The 26,064-nt window shown below is 31.5% G+C and overlaps 1 protein-coding gene and 1 long non-coding RNA gene across 4 annotated transcripts in view; both read right to left on the reverse strand.

Annotated features, from left to right (window-relative positions):
• LOC129740931 (angiopoietin-2) overlaps positions 1-26,064 on the reverse strand; it is a 614,877-nt gene that overhangs the window by 380,271 nt on the left and 208,542 nt on the right. The window lies entirely within an intron of this gene.
• On the reverse strand, positions 25,060-25,996 carry LOC129740932 (uncharacterized). 2 transcript variants are annotated; one of them, XR_008736394.1, is made up of 3 exons: positions 25,833-25,996; positions 25,524-25,772; positions 25,060-25,462 (listed from the first exon to the last, which is right to left on the reverse strand). It is a non-coding gene; the product is annotated as an uncharacterized LOC129740932 (long non-coding RNA). The 2 variants fall into 2 exon arrangements; XR_008736393.1 differs by having other exon boundaries at positions 25,829-25,996.

Below are 26,064 nucleotides of genomic sequence, written 5' to 3' on the forward strand. Positions count from 1 at the left end.
TTTGTGTAAATAAGATTGCAAATAATAATAGAAACATTTAAAGTTTGGTAACGGTTTGTTTAATTCTTTTAAAAATCTATAGGTACGTAAATTAATTTCAATTGTTTTGCCGGATCTATACACTAGTCAAAAGTGTCTCCTGATCATATCCCTTCACCCATCCTCCAAAAATAATTATTTGCTAGGATGCAGAGGTGACCTCGGTCCTAAAGCATAAAATTGTTCTTTTATCCCTTTCTCTCTTTTTCAAAATCTATCTATTGACTACTAGGACGTGGCCGGCGCCGTTATTGATGTTTAAAGAGAGAGCATCAATTTTGTTCATTGAGAATGTGCTGTCAATCCCAGACACCATTCTTTTGACCTCTGGGCAAAATTGATGGCCTCGGTCAATCACGGAGAAGCAACCATTGGCGATGTGGAATTCATTCTACTGAGCCACGCCTGCGATCATGGAATTCGAAATGTGTGTGTTTTGAAAAGATTCCCATAATTGAAAAAAAAAACATCAACCAAGTTTGCTTAGCTTATTAAAAAATATTGGTCTTGAACATTTCTCAGGTTGCATTTCGAGTTCAATGATTTAGGGTGGATGTGAGTAGTCAATCAAGCTAAGCTAATTGATTGTTTAAATGTTTTTCCTGAAAGAACATTCTAGACATTCTACAAAATAGCCGTTTAAATAATAAAAAAAAATGGAAAAACCAAGTAAACGATTATTACTTCTTGTTTCACATGTTTTTTAAATCTTGAATCTCATTAGTTGGTAATCATGACAATTTTTGTTCAAACATTCATATTTTTTTTTATTTCCACGTATAAGACCTCGTTTTTCTAAAGCTTCCAAACAGATTGATACAAACAAGACTTTCCCGCGACTGGTTACAGAATATCACTTGCTTCCTACATTGAGAAAACATTAAAACCAATTCCAAGCAATCCCTCTCACGGATGGCTCACAGCGATCTCATAATACCCTATGATATAATACCAATAATTATCACTCTATAGTAACCCGTTTAATGCTGCTGTTATATGTCACTTGCAAATCATATGGTACATATTGGCGCCCAACAATCGGATCAACTTCCTAGATGCAACAATGACATGGGAATGTGTTTTCCCACATAACTCCATCTCTCGACTTGAACAAATGAACGAACGATCGTGCCCCATTCATGTGTTATGAAAAAGCTTCTCTCCTGCCTGCTCCAAGTTTTGTTCAAGATACCACACATATGTTTGACACCTCCGCCATTGTTCCATTTTGACACCCGGGGGCAAAACTGTGCCACATAAATCGCGGAATCCCTTCATAAGAAGCAATGCTCTTCAAGAAAGCAGCAGCAGCGCAGCATCTAAAACCCAACATGATGGTTGATGTCTTATAATAACATGCCAACGATGTTCAACCAGCAGGTCTCTTTTCGATTCAGAGCCATTGAAAGGCGAAAATTCCTCACCCGTCATCGCGCGATCATGCTGGATGAAAATTGTTTCTGCAGACATGTTACTGTTTTTCAACCTGCTGAGAGATTCCAATGAAAGCACCCCGCATTTCTTACCAATCCAATAGCGTAAAGTCGTGGTCGTCGTCATGTCATAATAATGGATGAGCATACCTGCAAATGAAAGAAACGAACGAGAGAGACGTTAGAAAAAAAGTAGAAAATTAGAAAAGCGAAAAACTAATTAATTTAATTGACCACCCGTTTACCAAAGTTTGGCGTGTCTAAATTGAAATAAGACAGAAAAAAATCAATCGAAACGATAACTAGACATTGTGCAGTCGTTCGTCGGAATGAGCATCTACGCCCAGACACACTCAGAGATTGAAAGGGGAAAAACTGAGAAAATATTTAGTAAAGTCTTATAAAAATTATATTGTAACTACTAGATAAAAACAAATAAAATACCGTTAAAAAGCAAGCATACAGTCACTTCCACTTTAATTTTCTGTAAATCTTTACTCTGAGGATTTTTTATGATCAGTTTTGTTCACGTAAGATAGATCATTTTAACACTATTATTTCACTAAACTTGCGATTTCTAGAATTTGAATGGACTAAGATACAGTAATTCTACGAAAATCGGCCTTTCCTACTTTTACTATGAAAACTGCAATATCTCATATACAAAACAAACAAAAAATTAAAATTTGGCAGAGTGATTGTTGAAATATTGAGCAAACATGTGTGAATTTTTTGGAAAGTTCTATGATAGAACCTCACATAATATTCATAAGTATTTGATTGAAATAGATTTTTGGGTTGTTCATTATTAAAAATAATTTTCAAATTAAAACATTTGTCTAAATTTCTATAGAAATTACGCATTTGTTTTGTTCAAATTGAAAAAAAGTGAAAAAACTGCGAAGAAATTCAAAATCTTACCTCCTATACAGAATAAATCTATTAAAATATACTTTCCTATAGTGAAAATGTCCGAAAAATCGATGGAGCATAGTTTCATATGCCTTACAAACGAAGATATAATGCCTTTCAAACCCCCTATTCCCCTATATTTTGTAAACAATTCAGAAAAATACTAAGTTAGACTAGATAATTTTGAACAAAAACAGACCTATCTTGTGTGATTTTTTTCAAGGAATAAAATAAAGGTGGTTTGAGCCACCACTAACTTTGAAAGATGGAGTTATGGCTTATTTCGTCCTCGTTTCCCCTTCATTTTTGAATTTATTCAGAAACATACATGTTCGGAATTTTTTAATCAAATGAGACCTCCCTCGTGTATATTTTTTTAGAAATTGAACGGAGACTTTTTTGATGGTCCCACCTCATTCCCCTGCACAGCAACCAAACGCAATGGAAAATGGCTGTTTTACTCCTCCTTACATTATTAAAATAGTACAGAAAAAGCTTGTTCGGACTTAAAAATTTGTAACCAAATGTTTTTTATCTTAGGTAATTTTTTCCTAAGAATCTAATTAAGACTATTTGAGCCACCGCATGCATCACAAAATGGAGTTATGGCTGTTTTACTCTAAATTCCCCAACATTTTTCCATTAATTCAGAAAATCGCATGTTCCAACTTGAAATTTTTTTACCAGACGAGAATTATATTATGTGATTTTTTCAAGATATCGAATGGTGGCTGCCTGAGCCACAACACGCATGGGAATCTGGAGTTATGATCGTTTTACCTTCAATTTCCCAACATTATTAGTATAAATAGTTCAGAAAAAGCACGGTCTGGAAAGAAAGTTTTCTGATGAAGCAGAAACAATATTCCAAAGTATTGGTGGTTTGAGAAAAAATATTTTCTATAACATAAAGAAATGAATTATTTTCTATAACATAATGAAATAAATTATTTTCTATTACATAAAGAATAGAAAATAATGTGATTCTACGAGTACTTCTTAATTTGGGATTAAATTCTTTCTTATTGATAGTTCTTCATTTAAAATCATTTCTTTCGAAAATAAGTCCTAACAGTGTTCAGTTTTTTTGAGGCTTTAAAAAATAAATGCGGGGTCTTGAAGGCTTCATTTGAAAGAAACAACTGTATTGGGTTTCAAATCAGATTGAATTTCACCTCTTGTAAACTTGATACATTCTAGTTTCAGTTCAAATCTTTTTTTTTAAATATTGACAGCATAGATAATGTTAAACAACAAACTAATAAAACATATTTCCAGCTGAATTTTCCTGAACCTGTACATAAAATAAAAGTTATTTTATCTCACAATAAATGATCATTATGAACCATAAAAAACATTTTATAACAGAATCCCTAACTTGAAATCTCTTACTTAAATTTGGAATTTAAATCTGATTTTCTATATGAATTTCTTCTCCAATTATTTATTCGTAATTGAAGTAGTGAATCTGAATGAAAACTGCGAATGATGGAACTCTGATATTTCAATTCTGGATCTCCATTTTGGAACATTTTTAGGTTTCCATTCTGCATAGAAATTAAAGGTAAAAATTTCAAATCAAAATCTTAAAAAATTGATTTTTATTTCAAATATTATCTTTAAACCCTTAAACACATGACTTTTTTTTTTATTGATAATTGTAGTTATTAATTCAATGAAATAAAAACATTTCAATTTAAATAACAAAACTCAACAGGTTTAAAGTCGTTAATTTGAGTATTATAAAAGTTATGGCGCATCAAAGTTGAAAAATATTTTTTGAAATTCTTAGTTCATTTCAATACGATTCTGCTAATTTATTCAAAACCTTGCTAATTGGGTGCAGGAAGGTGTTAAAGATTGATTGAGATTAAAAAATTTGCTAGAATTCGCAAATCTGAAGAAGTTACAGCGATTTTTCAAAAACGACTTTTTTCAAAAAAATAACAAAATTTGATTTTTTATATTTTTTGCATACTTTGTACGATATCTCAGACTTACATTAGAATACTGTAAGGAAAATACCTTGAGCTTATTTTTTTAATCTCTTGAATGTTTTTTGTGAATAAATCATTTAAAAATATTCATGCGTTTTCGAAATATTTGCATTTTGATTAGTGTTGTTTTAAAACAACACTATGCATTAAAGGGTTAATATTCTAGAATAAGCTTGCCAGATTGCCCGGTTTTATCCGGATTTGCCCGGATATTTGATGCAAAATTTCGAGAAAGTCCGGTCCGGCCCGGTTGCCCGGATATCGTGAAAAAAGTCCGGATATTGCCCGGATTTTTTCACAATTTTCACAAAGAAACCAAAAAAAATCAAAGTTTTTCAGTAAGTTTCAGCAAAATCGATTAACGGTATGGAAATTTTCAACGGTTGTTTCAAATAAATCAGCAAGATTTACTTTTATAAAACTTTAAATATTTAAGTGCTCCGAAAAGTTTTTGGAAGTCAGCAATAACACTAATAAAATATTAATTTAATTTTTTTCGCATTTTTTCCTTGCTTTTATATATATTAACACCTAAATTTTGCCCGGTTTTTGCCCGGTTTTTGGATTTGAAAAATTGAAATCCATGCCCGGATTTTGCCAGGTTTTTTCGAAAAAATGCCCGGAATTGCTAGGCCCGGATGGGAGTGGAAAAAATTCTGGCAACCTTATTCTAGAATGATGAGTTTCAAACATGGAAAATAAATTTAATTTAAGATTTAAATGCAAAACCAATATCCGAATCAGGAACTCGTCCCAATGATAAACCGAAATTAAAATCAAGAATAAAAAATTGGATACAGATTCCACAATCCGGTCACAGGCAAAAAAAAAAGATTTTTAGAAATAAATTTGCAACCAGAACATCGGAAACGATTCAAACCTGAGCTCACCAGATATATTTTCGCATTTATCCGAGCAGGGCAAATCCAAGCTATTTTTTTTCCTTTTTTATAGGAATTTAACCCATTAAGGTCATTCTTCTTCGTATCGAGCTATTTTATCTAAAATCCTTGCAAGTTTGTATCCCAAAATCTGGGCAATATTCAGGCATATTAGGGAATCCTTCAACTGAAATCAAGCAGAAAAACTCGATAGGTTGTTTTTTTTCATTGAAATATATCAGCAACATTATTTGGATAAACTTTGCTCAAAAAATTGTTTTGGACGCAAGATACATAAGCAAATTACAAAATTTGAATTTTTCTTGATTTTCCAAATAAAGAGGAAACATTCGGCCAAAATTCGGGTAATCAGGCAACTTTAGTTAGTTTAATTTAATTTAAAATTCGATATTCGGGACTAATAATTGTATCCAAAATTCTGGCATCATCTTCTTTTGTGAAAAACTTTTGATGGCGTTTTTCGATTACAGCCTTTAAATATCTATCAAGAAATGATTTTTTTTTTTTGAAAAACTGTAGAAGTATTGTTGAGCTGGGATAAGATTTTGAGGTTTTGGTCTTAGTTTTGAGTCGAGATTGTTACTTTTGTTTCACTTTAGTCGTTAATAAAAAAATGTTAAATTATTTAAAATGTTGAGTTTAGTGAAGAACATTTTGCTTGACAATTTTTGGATCCTCATGGGATGGGGTTGAACACTCAAAACCCCTCCCTGTTCCTATGGCCATGATCACAATGTCTTATTGAAGAAATTATTAAATTATGTACAAATACGAAAGTTGTTGTTATTAAATTTCATTAAAAGTTAAAATAAATATGGTTTATGTTATCGACCGTTTTTGATGTTTACTGTTTTAGTTTTGGCTATTTTTCGGTCTTGGATTTCAAGCAAATACCTTTTTTTTTATGCCCGACGTTTCGACCATTTTTTGATGGTCTTCCTCAAGGGTTCTGAAATTTTATTAGGTTAAAAATATTACAATGAGCATTGTTAAGAGTTTGAAGAGTTTGAGAACACGGACATAAAACTGAAATTGAAATATTCTACAGCCATTGTCGATCATGTCATCAACACAGAGCATAGGTTTGAATACACCAAAACCAAGATTGTTGAAAGAGCGAAATATACATCAATTTTATGTATATTGGAAATGTGCCACATTACCAATACTGACATTAAGGTAAATTACAGAACAGATACAGCTAAAACAATACCATACCACTTATATAGAAATCTAACAGACAGTCAAAACAACATAAAAAATCAGTAACAGTAATAGTTCCAAAACACAAAACTCACACACAGTAAAGAACCGATCCAGCATCCAACCGCATTCACACATTCTACACAATAAATTCCATAATTCAAAACGATAGATATGGTGCGCCATCGAAAATGGGATGCGAATTTGTTTTTTTAATCCCAAATCAAAAAGTAATTTGATTCTGAGAAATTAGGTAGAATTAAAATAACAAACATTCACAGAAGAGCAGCTAGAACTGGTCACGCGAACATTAAAAAAAATACAAAATCTGACAATAACAACCGTTAGACAAGTGAGTTTACACACTTTAAAGTAGACTCTCAACAATACTCATTGTAATTTTTTAAACTAATAAAATTCAATTACCCTTGAGAAAGACCACCAAAAATTGTCGAAACGTCGGGCATTTAAAAAAGAAAGTTGTTTGCTTGAAATCCTAGACCGAAAAATAACCAAAAATTAAACATTTAAATAAATAAATTTTAAGTTTTTTTTTATTCAAGAGCACAGGAGTCAAAGAATGGTTTATTTGAAAACTTTTGCAATAATAATAGTACCATAAACAAGTTGTATTGTTTTTTACTTTTTTTGCGCTCTTTGCATTCTGAGACTGTTTACCGTATTGAACCAAAATGATTTTTATTTTTATTATAATAAAGCCTGTCAAGAATGTCTATTGATCATAACCCGTAACCCACACCAGCATGAAAATTGTTTTGCTAGGATGCAGAGGTTACCTATGTCCTAAAGCATAAATTAATTTTTTCCATCCTTTTTCTCTTATTTTCTACTATATCTATAGACTACTAGGACGTGGCCGGCGCCATTATTGCTGTTCAATGAAAGAGCATCATTTTTGTTCATTGAGAATGTGTTATAAATGTTTCGAATGTAACTCGAAATGTTTAAGTATTGATGATGACGGAATAAATTGTCAAACACAAAAGCATCAAATCAATTTCAGTGAAAGTTTAAGACGGTATTTCGGATTCAATGACTTAAGGTGGATGTGGGTAGTCAATCAAGCTAAGCTTATCTAAACCATAATTTAAAAAAAATCAAAATTAAACCCAAATTAATTAAAGTATAATATCATTAGCACATTTGAAGGATGAAAATTTGTAAAATTTATAAATTTTACACAAAAAGATCTTTGAGTACTACAATCGGTCGTCGAGAATGATGATTTTATTGTTAATTATCAAAACGAGGTTCGTTATTTTTTGTCATTGGTTAGTTTTAAACGAATACACACAAAGGATCTCAGTGAAATTTCATTTTTCTTTGAAGAGATTTTCTTTTCTTAATTCAAATCGTATATCTTTCAAAGTTATGATGGCTAGCATCTGTGTTAAAACTAGCAGACCACAGAATGTATAGTATGTATACCATTGCCGGGACTCGATCTCTTGAACCTTGGCGTAGAAGACTTGAGCTCTACCCACTGCGCCAAAATTGCATCTTGCCATACGAGCAATAAAATTGACAATGGAAATCATCATAATGAAAACTGAAATCATCTTCTAGATGGACATCAAATTTAGCATTAAGGAGATATAAGATTTACTCTGATGTTTGGTGCTGTTTGTATCATTTTTGGTTGATAATTTTTTATAAATCGTCTTCAGAAAACTATACTTTTTATTAAAATTGTTTCGGTCGAACTATTTCATAGTAAAAATTTCTGAAGTTTGAAAAATATTTTGACTTTTTTGTGTTTTTCAAGCAGCAAAAAAAAATGTCAAAGTTGTATTTTAAGATTCTTTTGAGAATGTCATAAATGACACTTTTAAGTGTTATATCAAGATGGTTTGATTTTTTTTTCTTCACGAATTATTATTTAAAATATAGACATCGATTTCAAGTCCGCTTTTGAATAACACGATTTGGGTTTGAGCTGTTTTATTATTAAGACCAAATGGATAAATATATGAAAGAAACTGGTTCGGATTGAATCCATATTTGACCTACAAAAACCATATTTAACAACAATTAAAAAAAAAAAGATATCCATTTTACATTGTGTAAATTAAAAAAAATCGCGAAAGGTTTTTCAATGAATATTTAAACTTCAGACTTCAGATATCTATTGATGAATCTCATCACTATTGGTCACCTTAGACTGGAAACCATGTTAGCCCCTTCTTCTGTTTGTTACAACCCCCTGGCAACTTGACAGTTCGGTCAAGTTTCGTGTGCCTGATCAAAAATCGCAGATGTCGCATGTGTACCGCTTGTTTACATACTTTTTGAGCCATGCGTAAGGAAGAGGGACATCTTCAAATGTGGTGCCAATCAGGCAAATTCATAACTTTCGAATGAATGAAAAAAAGTTTCAACCGAAATTTTTGTTCTGATTCAATATTATAGCTATTTATTTATTGTACAGGAACAGTTTTTCCATAAAATGGGAAATATTCTGCTCTAATGTGAAAGTTTTGTCATTCTAAAAATTTCATGTGCATCGCAGTTTATGAAAATTGTTGTTCTAATAATTTGTTTTACCTTTATTGTTTACGATGTCCTCAATAGTTTCGGTGGAAGGGGTACTTGTTCCAAAAAAAACTTCCGTATATCAGTAATTCATTCTTATCAGTCCAGAAGTTTCAGACCTAATAAAGGACACACAGATTTACGTCCTATTTGTTTGCATAGTCTGGACTTTTGAAAACAGATTACCTTTACATATAACTGAGCTAAGATTTAGAAATTCGATACATTTTTTTCATTTACTGATTCAATTAAAAAAAATTATTTCCTTATGCGTCCTTCCGACATGTTAAGTAGTTTGATTTTCGATTTGAGTAAGTTGTAAAAGTATTACAGTTTTTCACGGGAAAAACTGTGATTATGAATTGTAATGGAATAAATGCTCTTTTTATTTTCGGTCGATCAGTAGATAAGTTGTATTTTATTCGTGTCCATAATAGTCTGCCCAAACATCTATAAATATTATATATGAACGAACATTGCCGACAAGAAGTTTTCAAATACTTTAGGAAATCACTCTTTGAAATAACGCTTGATCTTCTATTAACTAAACATCAGTGTCGAAATCATTCGTCAGCTTGCATCAGCTCAACATTTAAACAAATTTTAATAATAAATCCTCATTCAAAGTCTTTGTAAAGTTTTGAAAAAGATTTAAATTGTTCAACTTCATATTTCAATGCTAAAAAATCCGTACAAAAGACAAACCCCTATTCGTGGAAAAGTGTACAGTCTATATTTTTTGGGTGTACCTTGGCGCTATTTCATGAGCAAACTCGAACCATTTCGCCACCCGCAGATATTCACAAGTCAGCAAAACAAAACACAAACACGGCAGGAAGCACCCTGGCGGGGAGGCTGAGTGAGCAACCCGGGCGCTAATGAGGTAACAAAAATTTGAAAAATGGCACCCCATCATGACTGGTTCTGGTGGGCATTGACTGAAGCAAAGTTTCAGAGACCTAACAACTAAAGCTCAATTACTGAAAAAGGGCGTGTTATACGGATTAACTAAAGAGAGACCCAACGCCGTGATTTGGCCAAGAGAGTCGTTCCAATTAATGACAGTAGGTAAAGCCTCAACACTTAAGATAAGTTTCCTTGTTTGGTGAAAATGCTGGAAGCCAGAAAATGTCACTAATGTTGGGGTTGAAACCGCAGCAATTTCAAAACATTATGCTGTGCTTAAGTGACTCTCGTGAACTTATTATACAACTGGATAGGACTTTTATCAAATTGAAGTGAACATTTTAAAAAGTTTTCTTTTTCAGTAAAATTTAGACCTGAAATTCTTAACAATTAGATAGAAGGTCACTAAACAATCAACGCAACGTGTTAAAATCATATAATTTAACACTAAACATACCGACACTTTGTATATATTCATACCGCGAATGGTCAAATGACGGCAAACACCGTTTTCGCTAAAACTTTCTTGTTTCTCAACCGATTTCTACAAAATTTATAGTTTGAAAAGCTTATAATTTGACTCAAATATGTTTCTCAGGCAATTTTCAGCTACAATCAATAACTTTAAAGTTATTCACAGTACAAGATTTTTTTTATAAATCAGTTACTAAGCACTCGAAAAAAAATTCTTTTTGTGCCTGAGAAAGCTGAAGTTATAAGCTATTTGTTGCACAAATGGAATATTTTTTTGTAAAAAAAAATTAAGATCATGGCCACAAATAATGTAAAAAAGTTGTGTTAAGCCCGTACTTTTCAATCAATCTACCGCCAAAGCTGTTCCTATTACAGTAGAAAATTTTGAAAACGTGAATTGAAAAGTGTACGTAATTTGTCACATTTTGGCCTCTTTAGATTTTTGAAATACGAAATACATAATTTATGACGACTTTTCAAAGGTAGCTGTTTTTCGAACTTTTTATGAATCTGGATTTTCTGAGACAATCCCTGCACCCAAATTCAGCGTTGCACTGGATTTTGAGTACGTTAACGTAAGGTTTAGGCAATAAATCTATAAGCAAAAGAAAGCAAATTTTATGCCGGTTCTAGTGATGTAATTGCATTGGCGGTGCGAATCATAAACTTTTCAAAACTATAATTTTGACATTTGACCGCTCGCGGTATGAATAGGTATACCACATGCGTTATTCAAAAACCGCAACACCTAAAAAAAATTTAAAAACGCAAAAATTCTTGCATTTCAAAAACTAAAATAGTCCTGTCGTTAAATTTGCGAAAAAAAAAAACAATTATATAAGGCGTGATCATCATTTAAAATTAAAAAACCGTCATTTGACCACCTCCGGTACGTTTAGTGTTAAACAAATTACTGCTAAGCTACTAAGTACTATGTTCAAAATCCACGTTTTGTCAATCATGAAACTTAATAAAAGTCTGCATTTTTTAACCACATCTTAGATTTTCTCTTTTCGATCTTATTTAAAACTCAAAAGCTATGTAACTGGATTTCTCCGATACTGACTTATAATTTGGACTCCAAATTTTGGAGCATTGATATAAGACTCTGGTTGATCTCCATCCGATTAATAAGTATTAGCTTAGTATCTGACTAGTAACCTTCAATGTTGGTCTCGAAGCTTTTGAACTTTTGAAACTTCTCAATCCCTTTCAAAATTTATTAATTGGATTTGGAGTTATTGATTTTATAATCTTTTGAGTGCTTTTTTAAGCCCATTAGAGACGAAGCGTTTTTGCGGCATTCGTACTCGTCGTACTTCTCGAGTTTAGTTTTGTATTTGAATAAATATTGTCTAACAATAAACCAACAAACCAACAAATGGCTTGTAGCTATTGGTGCTAGGCAATCAAAAAGATTCATAAAGCCCGATTCAAAGAAAACTCGCAACCTTTTGAGCCTGTCGAAAAGTGATCTGAAAACATTTACAGACCTTTTAACAGGGCATTGTCCATGCAATTATCACCTTAAAAAAATTGGCAAACTTAGTAATGATATGTGCCGGTTCTGTAAAACTGAAGTAGAAACTGCAGAGTACTTAATGTGTGACTGTGGATATCTTATGACACATCGACTAAAAGTTCTTGGTAAGCGAATCCTAACGCCCGATGATACTTGGAAGATGAAGGCCAGTAAGGTGGTGGGATTCTACAACTGACATCTCAATTAATGATGACAGTACGACGTAATCAGACAAATAGTAAATTGGATTACTCCACAATAGATCAAATAAATTGGTCGCAGTGGATTTGCTCATACAAAAAAAACCAACAAGACATATTTCCAGTTGAATTGTTTTTTACTTGAAGATTGAGTGCAAGTTCTTTGACCAACATAAAAAATTTCATTTTAATTTTGTTCATAATCGGAATCCTTTAACCCTTCGTTTCATAAAGTAACAAATTTGCAACAATTAATGTATGAAAAAAGTGAAAAATCGTATATTATTTTAATTTTTTTTTCTTGATATGCACATCATTTGCAACTGTTTAAAATGATTTTTAACGAAAAATAAAAAATCATGAAATGGAGGGTTAAATAATTAGTTTTAAGATAATATCTAGTTTTTCAAAACGAAATCCTCTAAATAAACCCAAATTTTATTTTGGACTTGATATTGCTTTCTGATTGTGTTGCCAACATGATTCTGAGAGAGTAGGTATACAATTTAAATTTAGAATCAATAATCGAAATTAAGAAATTGCGATCTGTTACAAACTGATTCCTTAACGAAATTCTCACATGATATTTTAACGTTTGATAAAACTTAACTTGGGTTTACACCCAAAACCCTACCCGTCATACGGCCGTGTCTCGTACGAAAAGTTACTTTTTATATTTATTGATTTTCATCTTAATCAAATCTACTTATGTTTTGCCTGAACTTTATGGTTTTTTTTAAGTAAGAAATCATATTTTTCGAGTGAATTTGAAATGATTCCTTACTTTTACCTGGTTCAATTAACAAAACAATTCAATTTTAGATTAAAATCTACTGAGAATAAATTATTGAATTTCGCATGGTTTATAAATTGTTTAACATATAACCAGGCGACGATGCAAAATTTGGAAAAAAAAATCCTCAATTTGTTCTCGGAATGTTGCAAAACAACTTAGAATCGTGCAGTAGGTAAACGGCCAGTTTTGTAATCAAACGTTTTTAGGAGCCCTTATTATTTAAATGAAGAATAAATACAGTCAAAATATACGTTAAGTTAATGTTTATGAACACAGGCATGATGTGCAGTTTGAAGTAAAATTTCTATTAGATTATCAAGGAATTATGGGGTAACTCTATACAAAATGGAAATCAAAAATTTTAAAACCACACTGATCAAAATCGTTTTTTTTAAGTACATATTTTTTTAAAAATCGCTGTAAATTCATTAGCTTTGCAAATTTTAACAAATTTTTCAATCTCATTCAATCACAAACATAGTTCTTTATCCAACTAACAAGGTTTGGAAAAATTTTCATACTCGTATTGAAATAAATCAAGAATTCATAATATTATTTTACAATTTCCATGGACCACAACTTTTATAATACCGTAAAACGGGGTAAGATTGATCACCGGGGAAGCTTTTATCAACATGAAACTTTTCTACATAATCATCAAAAACTAAGTCTAAAGATAAAATATCTTAAAACTATTTTCTATGTTTGAAAACCTACATTTTTAATTACAAATTGAGAAAAACTTGGTTTGTTTTTGAAAATTTTAAATGTAAGTAAAAATGTTATTTCAAAATCTCAAAATATCTATTTTTTCGAAGGCTCGCTAACAAACAGCCTTCCTGATGAAATCAAAGCGTTGAGAAGCAGCAGATTGATTTATGTGACAGTTCAACTTTTTTAGTCAGTAAATTTATAGTTTTTGTTTCAGTTCCTGTTGTATTTTGAGGAACAAGTGTAAGAACAAAAGTAAGTCATCCTAGGACAAAAATCTAGAAACCCTAACAAATGATAAAGTTTGAAGGAAAAAATTAAAATGGAAATAGTGTGAGGGCCTAGAGAATTGAATGAAGGAAAAAATTCATTTTTTGTAGTTGAAATTTCATGAGTAATGTTATAAAATTCTGTCCCTTAATTTACGCAGCTTCATTGTCCATCTTTCGATTTTAATTGTTGTTCGTCCTTAACACGCGAACTGCCTTGTACTAGTATTTGTAAATATTATGAAGGTGTTATGTATCCTTTATGGTCACGAAAACTAGTTAAAACCGTCAAAATAGAGACTGATCAATGTTATCTCAAAGCATCAAATCTATTCAGTTGTGTTATTCGATTGAAAATGTTATTCTTTGACTGAATCAATAACTGATTTTCTCATTTAAAAAAAAGTTATGCATTAAAGGGTTAAATTGACGTAGTCAGAAAAATTATTGGTTTTACCAGTTATTTTTAATTTTACAAAAACATGATTTTCACCCTAGTAAAAAAATGGGTTGAGTTGCAAAAAAAAACTTTGCTTTTAATGAAGAATCAAATGAAAACGTTTAAAAATGTACATTTTTTTTTATATATATTTGTGATGTCATAACGCAAAGTACCAATTGCAATTATTTTTTGTTATCTTCGAATTGAGTTTAACATTTTTCTGTCAGAAGATGATTTTAAAGAAAAACCATAGGGGTGTTGCATAAATAAGGGGATAGAAAATATTTAAAAAAAAATGGTTACTTGCTGAATTCATAAATATTTATGTTTAATAACAATAATAATGATAAAAATTCATTTTATTCGTGTAACATAAGATACAATCTTGTTTAAGTGTTACAGTTGGGTTTATGTTATATAATTTTAATCTCAATGTTTCTTATGCACTTTCATATCTAACTAATAATCTTCAATTGTTACCGTTTAACTGCAAATCTGGATAGTGCAGCTTTTTTGAATTCCGATTTCGATATTATGGATTTGATGTGCATAGGAAGATTATTCCAGTTCGAGATGCCTCTTATGAGAAACGAGTTATTGTAATAGACTGAACTATGATGTAGAATAACGAAATTAGTTTGGATGAATTAATTTTGAAATTAAAAAAACGCGTGATGCAATAGTATCATATTTCAGCATATGGAAACGTGACTTAAAAGGTGAATCATTGATTTGCATTTTGATACCTTTTACCCCAAACAGGTCTTAGTTTCAGAAATATTTATTTAAACAAAATGGTAATCGTTCGAAAAATATTTTGACATCTACAGTGTTGGTACACAGTAAACGAAAATTACCGAATTCGGTAATTTTTTTTATCGAAATCCTAACATCTGTAAATCGTTAAACTGTTCGGTAATTTTTTCGGTAAAAAATAAACGAACATCGGCAAATCGGTTACCGATGTTCGTTTATTTTTTACCGAAAAAATTACCGAACAGTTTAACGATTTACACATGTTAGGATTTCGGTAAAAAAAAAAATTACCGAACTCGGTAATTTTCGTTTACTGTGTACAGGATAATCAAAGCAAAATAAAGTTCAAAGTGATATCATTAATCCAATCCATCATACTGGCTAGAGTTTTAAAAGGCACCGAAAATTTTATTCATCTGTTGCTAGATTTTATTAATTTTCTTAGGGAACTAAAAACTCTATAAAACTTTCTCATAAAGTGAATTTCATCAAATCATAATCCATTAAAAAAAAATATTTAAAATTACAAAAAAAGCGAATCGTTGATAAACTTTCGAATGCAGATTATACAGTTTAAAATTTCAAGCTTTGAATATTTTTTTGCTGCCAATTGAAAAATTGGGTTTTGACAATGATCAAAGGTAGTTATTGTGTTTGTCATATTCTAATTTAAAACAGATAATATTAAGAAAACACAAATTTAGAATTTAAAAATATAAGACAAATTTATTATAAAATATTTCAAACAATAAAATAGTTTGATTTTGATATGCGGTCAATTTATTTGAAAATTAAAAAAGGCAAATTTGTAAGAAGAATTTTTTTAATCAAAAACTACTTACCATTTTTGAAAATTATTTCAGAGAATGGAATAATAACTCAAGAAAACAGCATTTTGTTGCCTTTGTTTATTTGGTACATTTTGAATTTTGTCTATTGATTCTGTTTTTGGTAATATGGAATTTCTTAGTTTAAAAATGAATCAGTATTGAATAAAATCTTCATGAAAGTTTTTGATAGTTGTAAAGATATCATAACAAGTATTGCTAACATTACAGAAGAAAATTGAGCAAAAAGGTTTTATTTAATATGTTGATGCGATTCAATTTTTGTTTTAAAAAATTTTGGAAATTCAATTTTCTTTAAAACTTTTTTAAATATTCGTTGAAATTTCCTTATTTATCAGAATGGAAAAAAGTTATCAAATTGAAAACATCTCTTACTCCTATTAAGCTGAAGTCAAAATAACTTGCGTTGACGAACCAGGCAAAGGCTGAAGTCTCTCTAATATGTAAAGACAAAAAAATTACCTTTCTACTAAAAAAATGGTAGTAGAAAATCTTTACTTCAAATTTTTGTAATGTTTTAATGGTTTGTCAAAAACGTTCCGATTTTTTTAAAATGATTTTTAAAAATTTCAAAAAGGAAATTAAAAATGATCAACAGAAGCTGAAAGAATTTTTTTTAATTGCATCTTTGGATTCAGGGCACCCAACTTAATAAAACTAGAAGAACAAGAAACACAAAATTAAATTGAAGCAAAAATTTGTTTCTATTAATATTCAATGAAAAAAATGTTATGACGGTTTTGAATAATCAAAGTGATCAATAATAAAATTTTAAATTTCAAAATCATTAAAATTCTTTTGAGTATTGTAAGTACTAAACGCCTTTTATACAGCTACCAATTTGTTGACATGTAAAATAAGTATTCGAAGGCTTCTAATTCTGACCTTGATTAGTTACACTTCTTAATAAGAACACATTCTAAATACAGCCCACTGGTTGTGTTAAGAATTGAGTTACAATACTGATGATCTATGGAATTGCAAACTAAAATTTACAATTAATAATCAGTATTCATTTGAAAACGTCTTAAAATGAAATGTCTTGAGATTTGAAGGATTTAGGACTAAATTCCAGCGGAGGCGATCTATTTTTCTGACGTTTATTTACAATTATTTTTCCTTTTGGTATCCGGTAATTTCACATTATTATGGTTAATTCTTTTCTTGAACTGAAAATTTTAGTTGAAAAATCTTCATGGGGAGGGGGGTTAAACCCCAAGCTCCTTCCCCCATTCACACGGCCTAGCCTCTAAATTTGGAGAAATGGTGTGTATAATTTCATGATAAATCAGTTCTGGAAAAAATCGATGTTTGACATGACTGACAAACTCTATCAAACTAAACAGATAATGAATTTATTAATTTTGTCAAGGAAATAGATGCGAAAATATTTAAGTTTTGGAAATAAAACGCTTTACAAACAGTCTAATTTTCTAGTTAGGCTGGAACAAATTTCAACATCTTCTTTTGTCACCCCCCCTCCCCCCCCCTTCGAAATTTCCAAAAAAAACCCGAAGGGGGAAATAAATAAAGTTTGAAGTGATTAAGGTAAATTTCGATAAAAAAAAATTCCAATATATGAAAGATTACAAGACCAAAAAACAAATGATGAAGTTATTTCACCTTTTGTTTTCTTGATTTGATTGAATTATTCGATATAAAATTAAATGATTTATTGGTTTTGTGCAACGATATAGTATGCAGTTCCGTTGCATACAAGCTTCCGTGCAACTTATTCCAATTTATTTGTTTTTCGTATTATTTTTTATTGACCCCCCCTTCCCTCGCGATGTTCCAACTCCGAGTGACAAAAGAAGGATTTGAAATTTGTTACGGCCTAATTTAAAATTTTTGTAGGTAAGATTTTCATTTTTTCTGACATTATTCATGGAAGTTTTCGAGGATAAGATTTTGAAGATTTTACTTCTGTTTACGACTTTGTTGAAAACAGCAAAAGCGTTTTGAATTATGGTTAAAAAAAAACATTCAAAAGATTCCTCTTGGTTAAAATCATCTTTAAAATTTCGTATTTTAAAAAATTGGAAAAATAAACATGAAAAAATATAAAAATATGAATAACATTGTTTTCAGATTTTAAGATTACCCGCAGTGTTCGAAAAGTTAATCATTGAACATCTACAATAAAAATCTTTATTATGTTCTATAGTTTTGTCAAAAAGTTACAAATTTTGTATCAATTTAAAAAAACGTTTCTCGAAAACAAGAGCCTTTGGAAAAAATACTTATTGCATATTTGAGATCAGCGTCCCTAAATTATTCAAACTTAGTCTTAATTTTTTTTTGCACCTTCAAGAATGATAATTTTCTTGCCTTATGTAATGATTTTATTTTTATTTTTAAGTTCTTTTTTGTTGTCAATTGAATCTAAAATTCTTTCAAGTAAATACATTCTTCAAATTAGAAATACTTTCAAATTAATGGAGCAAATCAACAGCGATTGACAGAACTTCAAAACATTAGTTAGCCCTTTTAATAAATTTGATAAATTTCAAATAAACTTTGATCAAGCATAAGTTTTTTTTTGCAAGGAAATAAGTTTTTGTTTGATGGTGTTTTTATGAATGCGTTGAACTTTCGAAATAAACTGTCACACTTACAGCAATGCTTAATGATTTTGTTTTATCTTGTCATCATTTCCTAATCGATACTCGCACCAAACTCATTAAAACTCAATTCACCACACTTTCAATGGGAAAGGACCCGGGAGCATAGCGATCCATGTCTTGGGGGTCAATATGTTTTTTTTTGCTCTTTCGTTTATCATGACCATTTCTGTAAAAGTACATAATTGCACCCCGGGAGAGGGAGCAAAAAAGACCTCCGCCCTACATTCGATTGTATCGAGAAAATGACTTTTTCTTCTAGAGTGAATTCCTGCCGTTCCATTTATGGTGTTTGAAAATAAGAGTAGAGAAAAAATAGTGCCCCAGAGATCGATTTTTCCTTCCCCGCCACCATTTTCAGATCATTGGTCGGTGCCCTAAAATGACCCGAAACTGCCAACTCATTGGCGACAGTGTAATTTTTTTTCCGCGATCACAACACGCCGACCAACAACAGAGTTCCTTTCATTTTCCCATGGATTTTCAAGCTGCTGACTGGTTCGTTGTTGCTGTTCTTTTTCTTTTAAGAAGGAAGGGAACTTCAGCCATTCAACTCTTAGCAGGGAAGGAGGGGGTCCACAACTATTTTGCGGATCGAGTGCCGTAAATCCAGGAAAAGACATGTTGTTGTCTCTTAAAAATGCTGGTTGAGCTACAAGAAAAGTTGCAATCCACAGAGACCACAGACAGAGCGTGCGCCCAAAGAGTGGAGCACAGAATTGCAACAGACCCCCAATTCAAAGGGTTGTGGTCACATGTTTGGACCTGCTGTTCATCCTAGTAATTTTGTTTTTTTAGATTAGTAGGGCGAATGGAGGAAAACAACCGAGGGGGATTGTGTCTAGGGAGATCGAAAGTATCGTTTGGCTAGATTTTGTGTTGCGGCGTCTTAGAGGGAGACCCAGACGAGGAAAAAAACTGTGACACTTTGACTCGCAGAGTCACGAGGCACAATTACCTAGATTTTCTGTCACTGCCTGTTGGTCCACTTACGATTGAGATTGAGATTTTAATTTATCTGGCTTGTGAAATGAGGTTGGCCAAACTGATTCCAGGGGAATTGAGAATCAGTTGAAATTGTTTGGAATATGCTGTATCAGGTTTAAGCTGTGCTTGATCACCTAGATGGTGCAATCGAAGACCTTGACGTGGTTAAGAATTAGAAAAGTAGAATTCGTACAATCTGGAGTGATGTTTCTTAAAGAAAATGTATGTTTGTTATAGAAAAAAACAAAAAAAAAACAATATGTTCTCGTGAATTCAATGATTTTAAAATTTGCTTTTATTGCTTTTATAATCCTCGTCTGCAATTTTTTACCGGCGTGGAGTATTCAAATCACACTGAAAATACTGTTATATATGATGCTTCTTTCTATTTACATTATATTTGATGTAATTTTACAATTTTTTTCCCGTTGTGCTCGTCGTGTTCTCAGACGATGAATTATTTTCCATTGATTCGGTCTCCATTTCACGTATAAATCGATATATTTTTTTCATGAATCCTAAGGACGTTCCAGAGAATGTTAATTTCATGCAAACTCCAATCATCCTACCGGAATCATGTTATGTCATATAGTCATGTCAGTATTTAGAGCGGTTACTTCAAATGGATTGAAGACTCTACCTGTTTAAGAAAAACAGGAGAAAAAGTCAATACTGATGTCTATATGGACATTTTGAAGAATCAGGTGCTTCCTTGGATTCGGTTAAACTTTGGAGAACCTGAGAATGTTGTTTTTTTAACAAGATGGAGCCCATGCTATATCTCGAAACGGACTCAAATTTAGCTGGTAGAGAAAATAAAGTTATAATCGAAAATTCTTTGGCTTCCAAGATGTCCGGATTTGGACTCCTAGACTCTTTGATATGGGTGTATATTCAAGCGAAGGCCTGTGAATCCTCTCATCTAAGTGTAAGTTCTCTAAAGTTGTGGGCTCCAATGACAGATGTTTATATATTTTTTTTTACTGCCCGAACATATCCAAGTAATTTTATATTAAAACTTGGCAAAATACGGGCATTTGAGTTCGAAATTGACGACCAAATAAACAGGCAATATCCGGACAAGTTCTGTCAAAACCAAGAAATGACTCAAAAAAAAGTGGTAAAAAATCATCAACATTTATCTAAAAATTTAAAAATGCATTTTATTCTTCCAAAAAACCATTCATGATTATTTTTGCAAAACTTGATCAAAAAATGTCGTTTTAGAGGCAAAATTTGAAACTTTTTACAAAACAATTTTTTTTTTATTTGTCAAATAAAAAAAATATCCGGGAAAAATCCGAGCTTTTTTTTTAAATTAAAAGCGTTTTAAAAAAAAATCCTATTGTAAGTTCAAATCGAATCAGCAAAACTCTGCTTGCCAGATCATCCAGTTTTACCCGGACTAGTTCGGATGTTTATAAAAAAAAAAGTGAAAGATTCGGCCCGGCCCCAAATTTTGTTGGAAAATATTCTGATTTATCCAGATTCACTAACATTTTTTTTTTGGAAAATCAAGCAAAAAAATCAAATTTCATCATTATAACTTTAAATTCTGTCGCCGAATGAAGAATCTTTTGCAAGCTAGACTTATGAAAATGAACAAACGATTCAAAATCCGGTTATGTTTTACGATAATAAAAAATGATTTGTTTTCTTGATTTTTGTTGAATATTCTCTGGATTTTTGTTAAATTTTCACGGATATTGCCCGGATTTTGGTTTGAAAATGTGGAAATAGAATTTTGCGTATTTTGCCAGGTTTTTAAAAAATAGCACGAATTCACCCGGCTCTTATACGTGCGGAAGAACTTCTTGCATTTTTAGGCTAAGTTCACTAGATTTTAGTTTAAATTTTAAAATTTCAACCATCGATGAAAATAAGTTTCCTTTTTCGTTACTTTGAAATTCTCTATACAAATCCCAATTAATATTTTAAAATATTTCAGGATATACTTTCAAAAGTTTCCATTTAACACGAAAAACTATTTATGTAAAAGATCCTCATAATTTTTTTTGTATGTTTTATTTATCGAGAGATTAACCTGATGTTTTCACCCTCCAATTTCGTGTATCATAATTTACATATCAGATTAAATCACTGAGTTCACTTTTTCTTATAAACTCTAGCACTTTTTTCTTTGTTTTTTCATTTTGTAGCACTGATTGTAAAGTTGTTTCTCGTAGTATCCTCATAATGAATTATCATATAGTATTTAAAAATAATATTTTTATTTTTTACTCGTACATTGTTGGAGAAAAATGTGTCAGTTCATCCTACGACCCTGCCTATAAACGAAAATTGCCTTACACAACAACTAAACAGAAATCATTCGAAATTAGCATTTTTCCCTTATACCTCTTTGGCTCCAATGTAAGTACACTTCTGCAAAAATTATTAGTTTTGATGCAAAAATAGTACTTTCATTATTTTTTTTTCTTTCATTCAGCTTGAAGGAGTTCAAGAAAGTTGCTTCATGAAAGGGTTATGATAATTTGATGATAAAGTGATATTTTTGGCTGAATATTTATAAATTTAAAAAGTACACTTTTTAACACTGTTGAAAATTTACCAACGATTTTTCATTGAAAAATGGTCAATTTTTTTTTGCAATTTTATGATTTTTGTTAAGAAAGTTGTTATGTGCGTTTGATTTATTTCAAAAATATCTCGGAAAATAAAAATTTAAAAAACCGGCAAAGAATTCATGCAAGTTGCATGAATTATTCAAATAAAGGAATCGGAAACATCTGAAGACCCCCCAACCAATCATAAAATTAAAAAAATCCCCACATTTTATTTAATAAACTAAGTCAATTATTGGATACTGTAAACTTTCGAAAAAAAAATTGACATTTTTTCGGAAATTCTGAACATTTTTTATTTCAATGTTAGCCGACAAAATCTAAGTAATACAGATTAAGCCACTAACATTAGAAAATTGTATTGTTGTTTTATTTATTTTTCAACCGGAGTGATTTAAAGGTATTGTTCGGCTTTCGGTATTCTGGTCAAGAATTAGAACACTTTTTATGTACTCTTCGTCCAACGTTTGGAATAACTATTTATTCTTTTTTAAGGAACTTAAATAAAGCATAAAACATATTGCCTGATCTTAAATACTTGATTCAACCATTTGTTTGCAGGTAATTTTTAAAACGCTAATAAAGCTGAAGAGTTCTGATGCTCTACTAGAACCCTAATGAAACATGAAAGACGCCGTCTTGAAATCCAAGATGGCGGCTCCCACTTATGTTTTAAATGCTGTTCAGGGTGTTCAATAAGTTCGAATAAACTTTTTGGCCAAATGGTGTGGTAAAGCCGTAGCATACACATCTAACTTATTTTAGAGTAATTTTGTGCTATTATCAGACAAACTTTTCCTTGTATCGATGAATTAATTTTCATTAAGTGTTCAATTTTATTCAGCCTTTTCACATCACAAGTACTGGTACAGGCCATTTATTGACCAAAATAAATAGTTTACAGGTCACCTAATCTGCCTCCTTTGGTTAAATTCTCATGATCATTGATGATGTTGAGAATAAACAAGTACAGAATTTCTAAACTTGTCTCATATAAAGTCTATTTTTTCGTACGTGCTTGCTGATTCTCATCAAAAAGCTTATCAAGTTGATGGTCTTAAAATAATTGCACATCATAAGTAGATGAAATTGAAGACCATTAAATATGTGCTTGTGTCACTTTGTATTAAGTTTAAATTAATCATTAATGGGTTTTTTGGCTTATTTCGCATGTAGCGGTATAGGTAATTTTTCACAGAAAAATACAGGTTTTTGGAAATATTGGCTCAAAATGAAAAGTGCCTTGCCCTTCAAATATAGCTCTCTTGTATTGGTTAGTTATGTCATACATGATGTCGAAAATAAACAAATATAGGAAACCTATATTGACTCTCTATAAAAATCCTCAGAATTCTTATAAAAAACGAAATTAAAAAAAAACAAGAGGAGCGTGCCGCGTACGGTGGACTCGAAAATCCGCTGAAGATCATATAATTGGTTTAAGGTAAAAAATTTCCTAAACAAAAGGTGTGATTGACCATTATTGAATTACCTTTCCATTTGAGTAAAACAAATCTGTCCAGTTGATTTTGAATTAACGTTATTTTAATTTGTATTCGAACTTATTAAACACCCTGTAAATCACTGAAATCCAGGGGGATAGCAACCTGGTACTTCTTTTGATATAGAATCTTTTCTTTTTCTCTATCCATCGGGAAAGAGGTTTCTGGTGTTTCCTCTCAAAGTAGTGCAGAGTTGAAAAAGAGAAGATTTCAACCAATGAGGAACCAGATTACTTGGTGTGTTAGTGTGCAATTAACACTTATTCTCTAGGGTTCGACATTTAGTCCAGTTCCTTGACTGCCAAATGTCTGGTTTGTTATGTATACATAAAATCGTGGGCCCGTAATTTTGATGGTTGTCAAAAAAAACGAAAATGAATAAGGATGCCATCCACTTATTGAAAACCGAATGAAACCTCCCAAAGGGCTATACAAGTAGGTGTCGAATTTGGTATTCTGACGCCATCTTGAAATTCAAGATAGTGGCTTCGGCTTTTTTTTTTGAAACCTGTATATTATTGATGATTACTCGAAGCCAAAGGGCTAGACTATGAAAAGCCGATTTTTGCTATCTGACACCATCTTGAAATCCAAGATGACGGCTTCGGCTTAGCTTGAAAATGCTGAAAATCACATGACAAATAGCAATATATCTCGCGTGAGCTTTCATTACGTCGTATGAAAAAAAAAATTTCAGGTTACACAAACAATTTTATTACAAAAAATAAAAGAAAAAACAAAAACTGACATTACGCTACTTCTTTTAATTTAAAATATTTTAAGCATGGACAACATATTTGTGAAAAACAAATTTTCATGTTGTTTTGATAACTTTTGCAGCAGATTTCTGTGAATTCTTAAGATGTTTCAAACGACGTAATGAAAGCTCACGCGAAATATGGTGAAAGGGCTTAACGACTCTTAAAAGCTTGAATGAATAAAACTAAATGCAACAAAAAAAAAAGAAACAAAGTAAAGCTTAACATAACTAGTTTCAATCAGATAAAAAAAACTTAAGGTTAGTTACGAAAACTTGAAGAAGCATCTTCAATATAAAACAAATTTAAACAAGTTGAAACATGACACACAGCAAAAATTATTTGCTGTAAAATTACAGTAAATATCCTGTAACAAAAAGGAGCAGGACATTTACCGTAATTTTACAGGTCGAAAAAAAAATTACATGGCATTAATTTTTATTGTATTCATTATTTACAGACTCGCTGATATTACAGGTTGCCTAAAATTACAGGCTCGCTGAAATTACAGGCCTGTAGTTTCAGGTCACACTATTGTTTTTTGTTGTGATTTGTTTTCAAAGCTAAATAAAAAACATTTTTCAAAAAACATTTCAGAAATATATTCATTTTTTCTTAAATAATTACTAGGAAGCTCACACATAGTTCCCTCCATATTCGGATACATTGCAAGAGGTTCAATTTACACCTAGATCTTATGAGTACAATCTCACTCTGGTAAAGGCAACAGTTTCAGTAACTCGCCAGTAGATATATCTTATGATCCTCGGTGATCAAAACTGGAACATTTTTCCTCTGAAAAATGCTGATCATAAATCCAAATCCGTTCCGAAAATTTTGGAAGCCTAACCGCTGCATTCTTTTATCTCCAGGAAAAATGTAATATTGAGATAGATTTCAGCTCCAGCATCAGTTAAAACTGTTCCGGGTGCTGGTATTGATAATGAGGCTGTTGGTTTCCATTTGTAATCATGACAGATGATTAGGATCTCGGCGGAACCCCGCTTGTAGTTCTTATTGCCAAAAAGAGGGAGTTATGACGGCTGTAATATTGACAAGGAAATGAAATGAGCTTGAAAATCGGTCACAAGCGAAGTTACTCACCCACGACACTAATCGGTCCTTCTGAATAACCAAGAGCTGTGCTTGTTTCTCTTTCAACGTTCTTTACCAGTTCCAGCAATGTTTACGAGGACGGTAAACGATGGTGTGACAGCATTTCTGAGGCAGGAATGCTTTGCAATCACTCAAACCCAGAAAACTCATCGATCCAGCACCTCTTTCTGCGAGCCCACTTTGAAGATCTACCAGATATTTTACCGGAATTGTTTTTCGTCTCTGCCTCGGTATGATCTGGGAAAAGGGAATAACAAATAAGTAGGTGGAAGAACCGGGGCAAAAAAAATTACTCACTGGGCTGATTAATGTGGTTCCTGCAACATTTCCGTTAGTTTCAAAGCACCTCGGTAGCTTCTTGTAGCAAGGAATAACGATTCGGCTTGTCTTCACTCCAAAGGACCAGTCACTTTTACGAACAGTGCTTACGTGAGCCGGTGGATTTCCGAATGGACTCATACCTGAGATATTTTCACAAAAAATGCGAAAGAAAGTTTTTGTTTTTGTTTTGGTTATCTTTTGCCCGACG

Source organism: Uranotaenia lowii, chromosome 2, assembly GCF_029784155.1.
Source record: "Uranotaenia lowii strain MFRU-FL chromosome 2, ASM2978415v1, whole genome shotgun sequence".
Classification (NCBI taxonomy): domain Eukaryota; kingdom Metazoa; phylum Arthropoda; class Insecta; order Diptera; family Culicidae; genus Uranotaenia; species Uranotaenia lowii.